At 45.8% G+C, this 8,994-nt stretch overlaps 1 pseudogene across 1 annotated transcript; it reads left to right on the forward strand.

Moving 5' to 3' along the window:
* The first annotated feature begins 5,509 nt into the window (after window positions 1–5,509).
* LOC110325632 lies at window positions 5,510–6,916 on the forward strand (annotated as a pseudogene). The gene has a single exon (XR_003844394.1). The product of XR_003844394.1 is annotated as a nuclear transcription factor Y subunit gamma pseudogene (transcript).
* Window positions 6,917–8,994: the final 2,078 nt, after the last annotated feature.

The following is an 8,994-nucleotide window of genomic DNA, read 5'->3' on the forward strand; positions in this document are numbered from 1 at the left end:
TCTCTCTCTCTCTCTCTCTCTCTCTCTCTCTCTCTCTCTCTCTCTCTCTCATTGGAAAAGCAGACTTTATAGCAGCAGTGTAGAAGCAGTGGCTTACAGAGTGAGGTAACAGTGGTAACATGACCACTCTTGGAGAGAGCTCACCCTGGCTCTAACTTCACCTTTATTTGTGTGATCATTTGGTTAAGGCTGAAGAGAGAAATCAGCAAGCCTTTTCTGTAAGGCCTCTGACTTGGTTTATTGGATCTGCTGTCACAAAAACATTATAGACAGGGCGTCTTAGATAAAAGTGACAGAAATTCACGCTCAAAGAGTGGGAGTTCCAGGATAAGGAACCCATGTTCAGTCAATCTGAAGAGATCCCCTTCCCATTGTTTTCCCTGTGGCTGAAGGATAGATAAACAGCCTTGTTTCTCTGCCCAGAAGTTCATAGATCAAGAGAGAGCAACACAGCTAATGTCTTAGTTTTGGCTACTTATTGCTGTGATGAAACACGGTGGCCAAAGCAGCTTTTGAAGAAAGGGGTCTATTTGGCTTATACTTCTGCACCACTGTTCCCCATAGAAGGAAACCAGAACAGAAACCTAGAGGCAGGAGCTGATGCAGAGGCCATGGATGGGTGCTGCTTACTGGCTTGCTCCTTCCTCATGGCTTGCTCAGCCTGCTCTCTTATAAAATCCAGGACCACCAGCCTAGGGGTGGTCCTACCCACAATGAGCTGAGCCCTCCTCCATCAATCACTAATTAAGAAAATGCTCTGTACTCTTGCCTATAGCCTGACCTATGGAGGCATTTTTCTCAGTAGAGGCTCTTTCCTCTCTGATAACTGTAACTCATGTCAAGTTGACACAACACAGCCAGCACAGTGTGGATTCTTACTAATAGCACTTTTCTACCATAAGGTTTACAGGGAGGTTCTGGAGGAGCCACGAGCAATGGCAGTAGTCTGTAGTCTGTGTGGAAGAAGAGGATCAAAAGGAGAAACCCATACCCAGCACTGAGTCTCTTATCTGATACCTTATAGAGTCTGGGAGAGTTATTTCTCCAGCTACCCCAACTTGTAGATGTAAATGCATATAATATAGGAAGCCATTGCTGTTTCCATCTTAAGAGATAGCAGTAGTGGACATCTGCAGTGAAATAGTATTTCCTCAACATAACAGCAGTTACACACTTGAACTCATGATCAAGTGTACAAGATTCATGTAAGAGCAAACCAGTCAAAGTCTAAGCATAGTTATGAGAGCTCTCATAAAATCCCACCACCCAATAGTTAGGAAAGCTATTGGCAACTGAAGACTTCTCTGGGTCTGTTTTCTTGAGGATTGTGGATCCTGAGGGGATAGTTATGGTCCAGTAAATAACCTTATATCTGTGAACATATAGAAAACATTAAATGGGATCAGTGTATGTGTATATGTGAGTGTGTGTGTGTGTGTGTGAGAGAGAGAGAGAGAGACAGACAGACAGACAGACAGAGACAGAGAGAGAGACAGAAACAGAGACAGAAACAGAGACAGAAACAGAGACACAGAGAGAATATGAAATTGAGTGGAGAATTAGAGGAAAGTAGAGGGGATGAACAGATTTAATCAAAACACATTATATATGTGTTATAAAATTCTCAAATAATAAAACATGCAGGGAGGCATTAAAAGAACAGTAGCCACTCCCAGAGACCACTCTGCTATCAACAACTCAGTCACTTTATCCTCCCTAAAGTTCATCTGAGATCGAGTCAGAAAATGCTTACCTCTGCCAACCAGCCACTGCTGCTAAATCAAGCTGTCGATGGCTACAGATTCTCTGACTTGCCAGACAGATGCTCAAAGGATGAAAGATGAAGTGGTACCCTGCTGTTTGTAGCTATTATATTTGCTTTACCTGCATCACTCTTGCAGTTCAGGCTGCTCGGTAGAATGGAAGGGGTTCCAGTTTGGAGAATTTCTGCTTATGATGCAAATCCCCTTAAAGGCACTGACATTGTCAAAAGTTAGGTTCAAATAAAAAAGGTATGCTGATCATGTTTTACTAAAAGACACATGTGCATGTGTGTCAAAAGTTAGGTTCAAATGAAAAGGTGTGCTGATGTTTTACTAAAAGGCACATGTGCATGTGTGTCACTCATGGACACATGCAGTCAACCCTTAAACTGAGGTTTGGAATAGACCCAAGAAGTCTAGAAAGATGAAGGGTTGGGGGGAAATGTCCAAAACACATTTCTCGCCACAGTGAACTCAAAAATCAATATGGCAAACCTACCTTAATGGAACATCTTGGTCGGTATGATGGTAGCCACCTGCCCAGCTAGCCCCAGTCTAATATATTAGCATACAACCCATTTCTCCCTGCCTTGAGTAGGTGCCAGTGACAAAGAGTCACTAGCTTTTGGCTGGGCCAGTAGCCATTGATGGATAGAGTGGATTACTGTCAGGTCCATGTCCCCTGAGCAGAAGACCCCAGCTTGATAAGTGTCCAGTCGCCCATGCTCACCAGTTTGATGACATGTTCTTTAATAGCTGTCTTCTCTTCTTGGTCTCACTTCTCTTCTCTACTGGGGTTCCTGAAATTAGCACTTAGAGGATCCAAAACTAACATGAAAGTGTGTCAAGGTCACTTGAACACCTTAAAGGAAGGATGAAGAACGAAGCTCAGGAAATGGGCCTGAACCAATGCAGTCAAAGAGCCAAGATTCCCATTAGCTCATGATACAGGGGTGGTTCTGATGGAGGTACTCAAAGTTCTTTTGTCTCCTCTACTCTGAGAAAGGTCACCTTCTCAGGACACCAGTAACACTGCTGCAGATCCCACTGACCCCACTGCTGGTTGCCTTCATACAAATAAGTCCTAAACCACTTAGAAAAAAATAGCAAGAGTAGGTCAGCAAATGTTAATCAGTGTGAACTCTAGTCCCTGCTGTGTCCTAAATGATCAGGGCACGAGCCAGTGTCAGCCTCTCTAGACCTGATTCCTCTTCAGGCTCAGCTAGTCAGTGAGGCAGCCCTGATGCCCACTTTCCTCAGGCACAGTAATTCTACAAACACTGGTTTGTACATCCTCAAATACTGCTAGCCTTTATTATAGCCCCTGAGGGAATTCAGCCAGCAGGGCTTATGCACAACAATTGCAGCGCCCTACAGTGTTCCAAGCTTTGACAACCACAGTGGAAAAGCAACTGGAGACTGAATGTACAATGTACAAACAGCCAACTGGTCTACCCCAGCAGCTTCAGTCAGCAAAAATAGGCCCCATTTTTGGAAGATTATGTGTCTCTGGCTGAGAATGTTTTGATCAAACAAAGTGCACATGTGGGGAAATTGTTGGAGAATATACATGTCTGAGCTCTTACCCCTGCAGAGCACATACTAGTGGGCTTAGCTGTCACAGGTAATGCAATGTCACATTTCACAAAGGTCTCTATTGGAGAGCAACATTTTCCCATTGTAAGGACTGACTAACATCTTCTGAACCTCCATCTCTTCATCCTTTCTCACACGAATCTCCATTTTGATTTCACAAGGCTTGATAGAAAAATCAACTTTCATTATGTGCCTGTCACAGGAACTTGTAAGCCCTAAGGTTGGCATAGGTTTCTCAGTGTGAATTCTGATTGATACCTGACATTTGGGAGCTTTCCAGGCCTGTTATATACCTCTCTTCTGACATCATGGGCCAGACAAACTAGGTCACTGTACAGACCAACCACACCTTGTACTTTCTTGTCAGGTAATGTTCTTCTTGTTATAATCCCCTCCCCAACCATTTCACTCTTTCTATTAAATATTGCCTATCCTTTTGTGCCTTGTATTTGTGTGTGTGTGTGTGTGTGTGTATACATATGCACATGTGTTCAAGTGTATGCAGGAGCATTGTGCAAACTGGTGTGATGTGAGTGCACATGTGTGTGGAGACCAGAGGTCAACCTCAAATGTTCCTCCAGCACCACCCACTTCGTTTGTTGAGGCAGAGTCTCTCACTGACCTGTAACTCACTTAGTTGGCTACGCTGTCTGGCCGGTGGGTCCCAGGGTAAGCATTCCCTTGCTTACCCTTTTTATTTTAGACATGTTTTTGGGGAATCAAACTCAAATCCTCACACTTACACAGCAGGAGCTCTAACTGATCCATCACTCCAGCCTACATCCTTTAGTAACTTAAAGCATTCAATAATCCTCCAGCTCACTGACAGTTAATGCAATTTTAGTCCATTGTTTCTTATGAATCTATGATTATAAGATTTAGGCAAGAATATAAATAAGCAAGACAATTATAAGGAAGGATGAGGCATAAGAACTACCACAGCCAATGTAAAAATATTGGCTACAAAGCTATAGCCACAGCAGGGACAGACCAGCAAAGCAAAGGCCCAGAAACAGCCTGGCCTCAAGGAACTTTTATATGTGAAGGAGATGGGGCCACAGAGGGGAGGGCTTTTGTGTTAAAAGCTGATGTGCACCTGATCTTTTTGGCATCATAATGATCACTTGGATCATTCAGAAGCCACCTCTGAGGTATCAAAGAAAAGGTGGCTGTCAAGTCCTTGCGTGGTTCGTATTCCTTTTCTGTGCTGTCTCCTGTGAGAATACCTTCAAGAATGATGTGAAACAGTTATGCTGGGAAACACTCAACTACGGAAGAGTCCGCAAGGCGTCGCTGACATCCCTCCACTGCACGGAGTGGAAGCTCCCTTGCTGTGTGTCTTCTGTGCTTGCCCACGCCGGCCTTCCCATCAGACTCCGTTCCAACTCTGAACAGGAAAGGGTTATTTTACTTCTAGCCCGTTTCCTTACACACATATTACATTTCAGGTTTTTGGGTGGTGCTGAACGTCAAATAACAGTAATTTTAAAGAGAGAAGCTTATTTCCCTCGCACCAAGCAGTACAAGCATAAACAACCCAGAGGTGATTTGACTGGATGTAGGTATTGGAGATCAGTGTTCCTTTTCTTGTTAATCTGACATCCTTAGCCAATCACCTCAATGTCAGGGAACGCTGCCTGCTCTAATTCCTACCAAGTCCCACAGCACGGAAGGGAAAGCAGAACACTGCTTCCATTGGCTCTTTGAATTTGTGAAGTTCTGTTTCTGGAGTCTTGTCAAAAAGAAATAGAAAGCAACTTAGGACATAGCACCACTTATTTATGGAATTCTCTCCTGTTTCTGTAGCTATAGTGTACTCTACAGTATACTATGTCAGACTTCTCTACCTCTCCTGGGAAATGCCACAGTTTTTCCTTATCTGAAGGATAAGGAAATGCTTGGCCTCTGAAGCATTGATGATATATAAATGCAGCCTGGAAAAATACTGAAGAAACAGCTAATTTGGCATGGGTAGGTGAGGCTGTGCATGACCATCCAGGTGTCATGGCTCCCGCTCCGCAAGCGCTCCATTTTTTTTTTCCGTGATGCACCCACGCTTCCCCCTCCCCTCTTCTCCGCTGCGCCCGGCCTCTGCATTGCCCAACAGCGCGGGGGCTGCTGCTTTCTTCTCCGGACGCCCTAGTGAGTAGAGGCCCTACTGAAAATGTCCACAGAAGGAGGGTTTGGCGGTACAAGCAGCAGTGATGCCCAGCAAAGCCTCCAGTCCTTCTGGCCCAGAGTCATGGAAGAAATCCGAAACCTAACAGTGAAAGAATTCCGAGTACAGGAACTCCCACTGGCTCGTATTAAGAAGATTATGAAACTGGATCAAGATGTGAAGATGATCAGTGCAGAAGCACCTGTGCTGTTTGCTAAGGCAGCCCAGATTTTTATCACTGAGCTGACTCTTCGAGCCTGGATCCACACAGAGGATAACAAGCGTTGAACTCTTCAGAGGAATGATATTGCTATGGCAATTACAAAATTTGATCAGTTCGACTTTCTCATCGATATTGTTCCAAGAGATGAACTGAAACCTCCAAAGTGCGAGGAGGAGGTACGCCAGTCTGTGACTCCTGCGGAACCTGTCCAGGACTACTTCACGCTGGCTCAGCAGCCCACTGCTGTCCAGGTCCAGGGGCAGCAGCAAGACCAGCAGACCACCAGTTCTACAACCACCATCCAACCTGGCCAGATGATCATTGAACAGCCTCAGCAGGGTCAGACCATACCTGTGACCATGCAGGTTGGAGAAGGTCAGCAGGTGCAGACTGTGCAGGCCCAACCTCAGGGTCAGGCCCAGAGTGGCACTGGACAGACCATGCAGGTGATGCAGCAGATCATTACCAACACAGGAGAGATCAAACAGATCCTGGTGCAGCTGAATGCTGGCCAGCTGCAATATATCCGCTTAGCCCAGCCTGTATCAGGCACCCAACTGGTCCAGGGACAGATCCAGACACTTGCTACCAATGCCCAACAGATCACACAGACAGAGGTCCAGCAAGGACAGAAGCAGTTCATCCAGTTCACAGATGGACAGCAGCTGTACCAGATCAAGCAAGTCACCATGCCTGCAGGCTAAGACCTCGCCCAGCCCATGTTTATTCAGTCAGCCAATCAGCCCTCTGATGGGCAGACCCCCCAGGTGACTGGAGACTGAGGGCCTGAGCTGGCAAAGCCAAAGACACCCAACACAATATTTGCCATAGAGCTCCAGGCACTGGGGACATACCCTCCCTCGCCAGAGGACCCAGGACTTCATTACCTCCTGCAGGCTAAGATACTGGTGCACTACTTTCCATGCCTGGGGACTGAGACTCTACAACAGAAAGATGCAATACTTTTTATTTTCTTTTTTTCCATTTTTGTCTCCAAGGAATCAATATTTCAATATTTTGAGCTATGTGTCCAATGCTATGAAATGAGAATATTAAATAACATATTTATGGCCTTTTCTTGAAACGTGTGGTCGAAGAAGTAATTCTCTTGTGTGTTTCCTGGCTTGGGCACTCTCCACCACTGCTAAGGGGCAGCCTATGCTCTCCCTTCCTAAGGGTGTACAGACCGTATGAAGGTTATTTTTCTTAGTTTGGATGTGCTGTTACAACAAATAGCCAGAGGTGAATCATTTATAAAGACGAGAGGTTGTTCTGGTTTTCAAAGTCCAGGAGAGATGCTATGGCTTTGATAACTGTTGTGTTGGTGCTTGCTCCTCAACGCCTGGAGCCATTGAGAGGGGCGTGGCTTTTGGAATGAGGGTCTGCATGGGATGTTCTTGGGTCATTGGGCACTTGACCTTGAAAGAGGTAGTGGGGCCTCAGCCTTGTCCTCTTTCTTTCTTTTTTTTTTAAAGATTTATTTATTTATTATATGTAAGTACACAGTACACTGTAGCTGTCTTCAGATACTCCATAAGTGTGAGTCAGATCTTGTTATGGATGGTTATGAGCCACCATGTGGTTGCTGGGATTTGAACTCCGGACCTTCGGAAGAGCAGTCGGGTACTCTTACCCACTGAGCCATCTCACCAGCCCGTCCTCTTTCTTACTTCTGATTTCTGGCCATGCAGTGGGTGGTTTTGCTCCATCCCGAAGTACTACCTCAGCACTGAGCCATCAGCAAGAGCAATCAATCAATTAATCATGGACTGAAATCCTCAATACCACAAGCCAACGCGGGCCCTTTCTCTTTACAGATTGCCTTACATATTTATTAACCTGACAGAAATCTGACTGACACAGTGGGGCAGCCTCTCATGAGGGCCCTCTGGCTGCACCATCATGAAGGAGAGGGTCACCTGACAAGAAAGATTACATGGCTGAAGGGGAAACAGCAGACTGTGGAGTGGCAGACTTCCTCTTCTATAACCACTTGCTCTTGGAAGAGACTATTCTACTCTCTCTCAAGACCCACCCCTTACTGTGAGACCATTGATAGCCTGCTCCGTTGCAGAGTCCCAGCCCAGGCACCTCTCACTCTTATGGTCTCCCCTTCTTTCAATACATTACACTGGGAATTCAGTCTCCAGCAAACAGCCCTCAGAGAGAATGCTGTTTTATCCAATTCGGAGTAATATTGGACACCAATCTTTCACCTAGATCCCAAACTCCCTGCTAAATCTGAGTCCTGTACCTCTTATGAATCTGAACCCGACGTCTACTATACAAGATGAGAAATAATGCATATACTCCCAGCCTCCTTTGCTGCATGGCCCAGTCATCTCCACCTCAGACATGAAAGACACTTAAGTGGAGTGAATGACTACCTTGATTTACCTACCTACATCCTAAGAAATTGCTCAGTCTAGGCAGAACAGAGCTCTTGTACCCTTATCAAGAACCACAGGGAAAACAGCAAAAATGAGAAAGAAAGAAAGAAAGAAAGAAAGAAAGAAAGAAAGAAAGAAAGAAAGAAAGAAAGAAAGAAAGAGGGAGGGAGGGAGGGAGGGAGGGAGGGAGGAAGAAAAGAAGAAAGGAAGTATAAAGGCCTGTTGGAAGGCTGGCATGGGGGAGAGAACCAAGGCCCTTACTGAGAGGCCAGGAGGAGAAATTGCTGAGTGTGCGGTGTCACAAGGAGAGACCGTCACAGAAAGTCCAGAGCCGGTGCAGCTGAGCCTCTAGGTTGGATGTCTGTGAGAAACAGGATCTTTAATTTGGACAAGATGTGTCATTTGGAAAGAGAAAACAGAGAGGACATAGATAGAATGCCCAGCCTGTGTCTGGTCCCCGGGGCTGTGAGTGACCTGATTCTCCTGTCAGCGCGTGAGGAGCATGGGGCTCCTGGTGCACAAGAGACACATGAAGAGTCAGCAGTGGGTGAGCTGCTCCTTCCTGCTGGGCGCACCAGGAACTCGGCCCTGAGATGAGTTTGGCCACTTCATAGTTCATTTATTGACTGAGTCAGAGCCTTTTCAGAAGGGAGCAGGCTCTTCCATTAGCTGTGCCCCACTTCAGCTGACATCAGAGCCTTTCCCAAGCCAAGTACAGGTGGGTAACGCAGAGTCCTTGCATCAATTCTAATTAAAGTTAAGATCCTTTGTACCTGCAGCTTCTGAAACATCCCTTCAAAAATCCAGAGAGATCACACTCCAAAGGAGGAGAAGAAACGATGGCGCTGCTGTATCTAAAACTAA

Source organism: Mus pahari, chromosome 8, assembly GCF_900095145.1.
Source record: "Mus pahari chromosome 8, PAHARI_EIJ_v1.1, whole genome shotgun sequence".
Classification (NCBI taxonomy): Eukaryota; Metazoa; Chordata; class Mammalia; order Rodentia; family Muridae; genus Mus; species Mus pahari.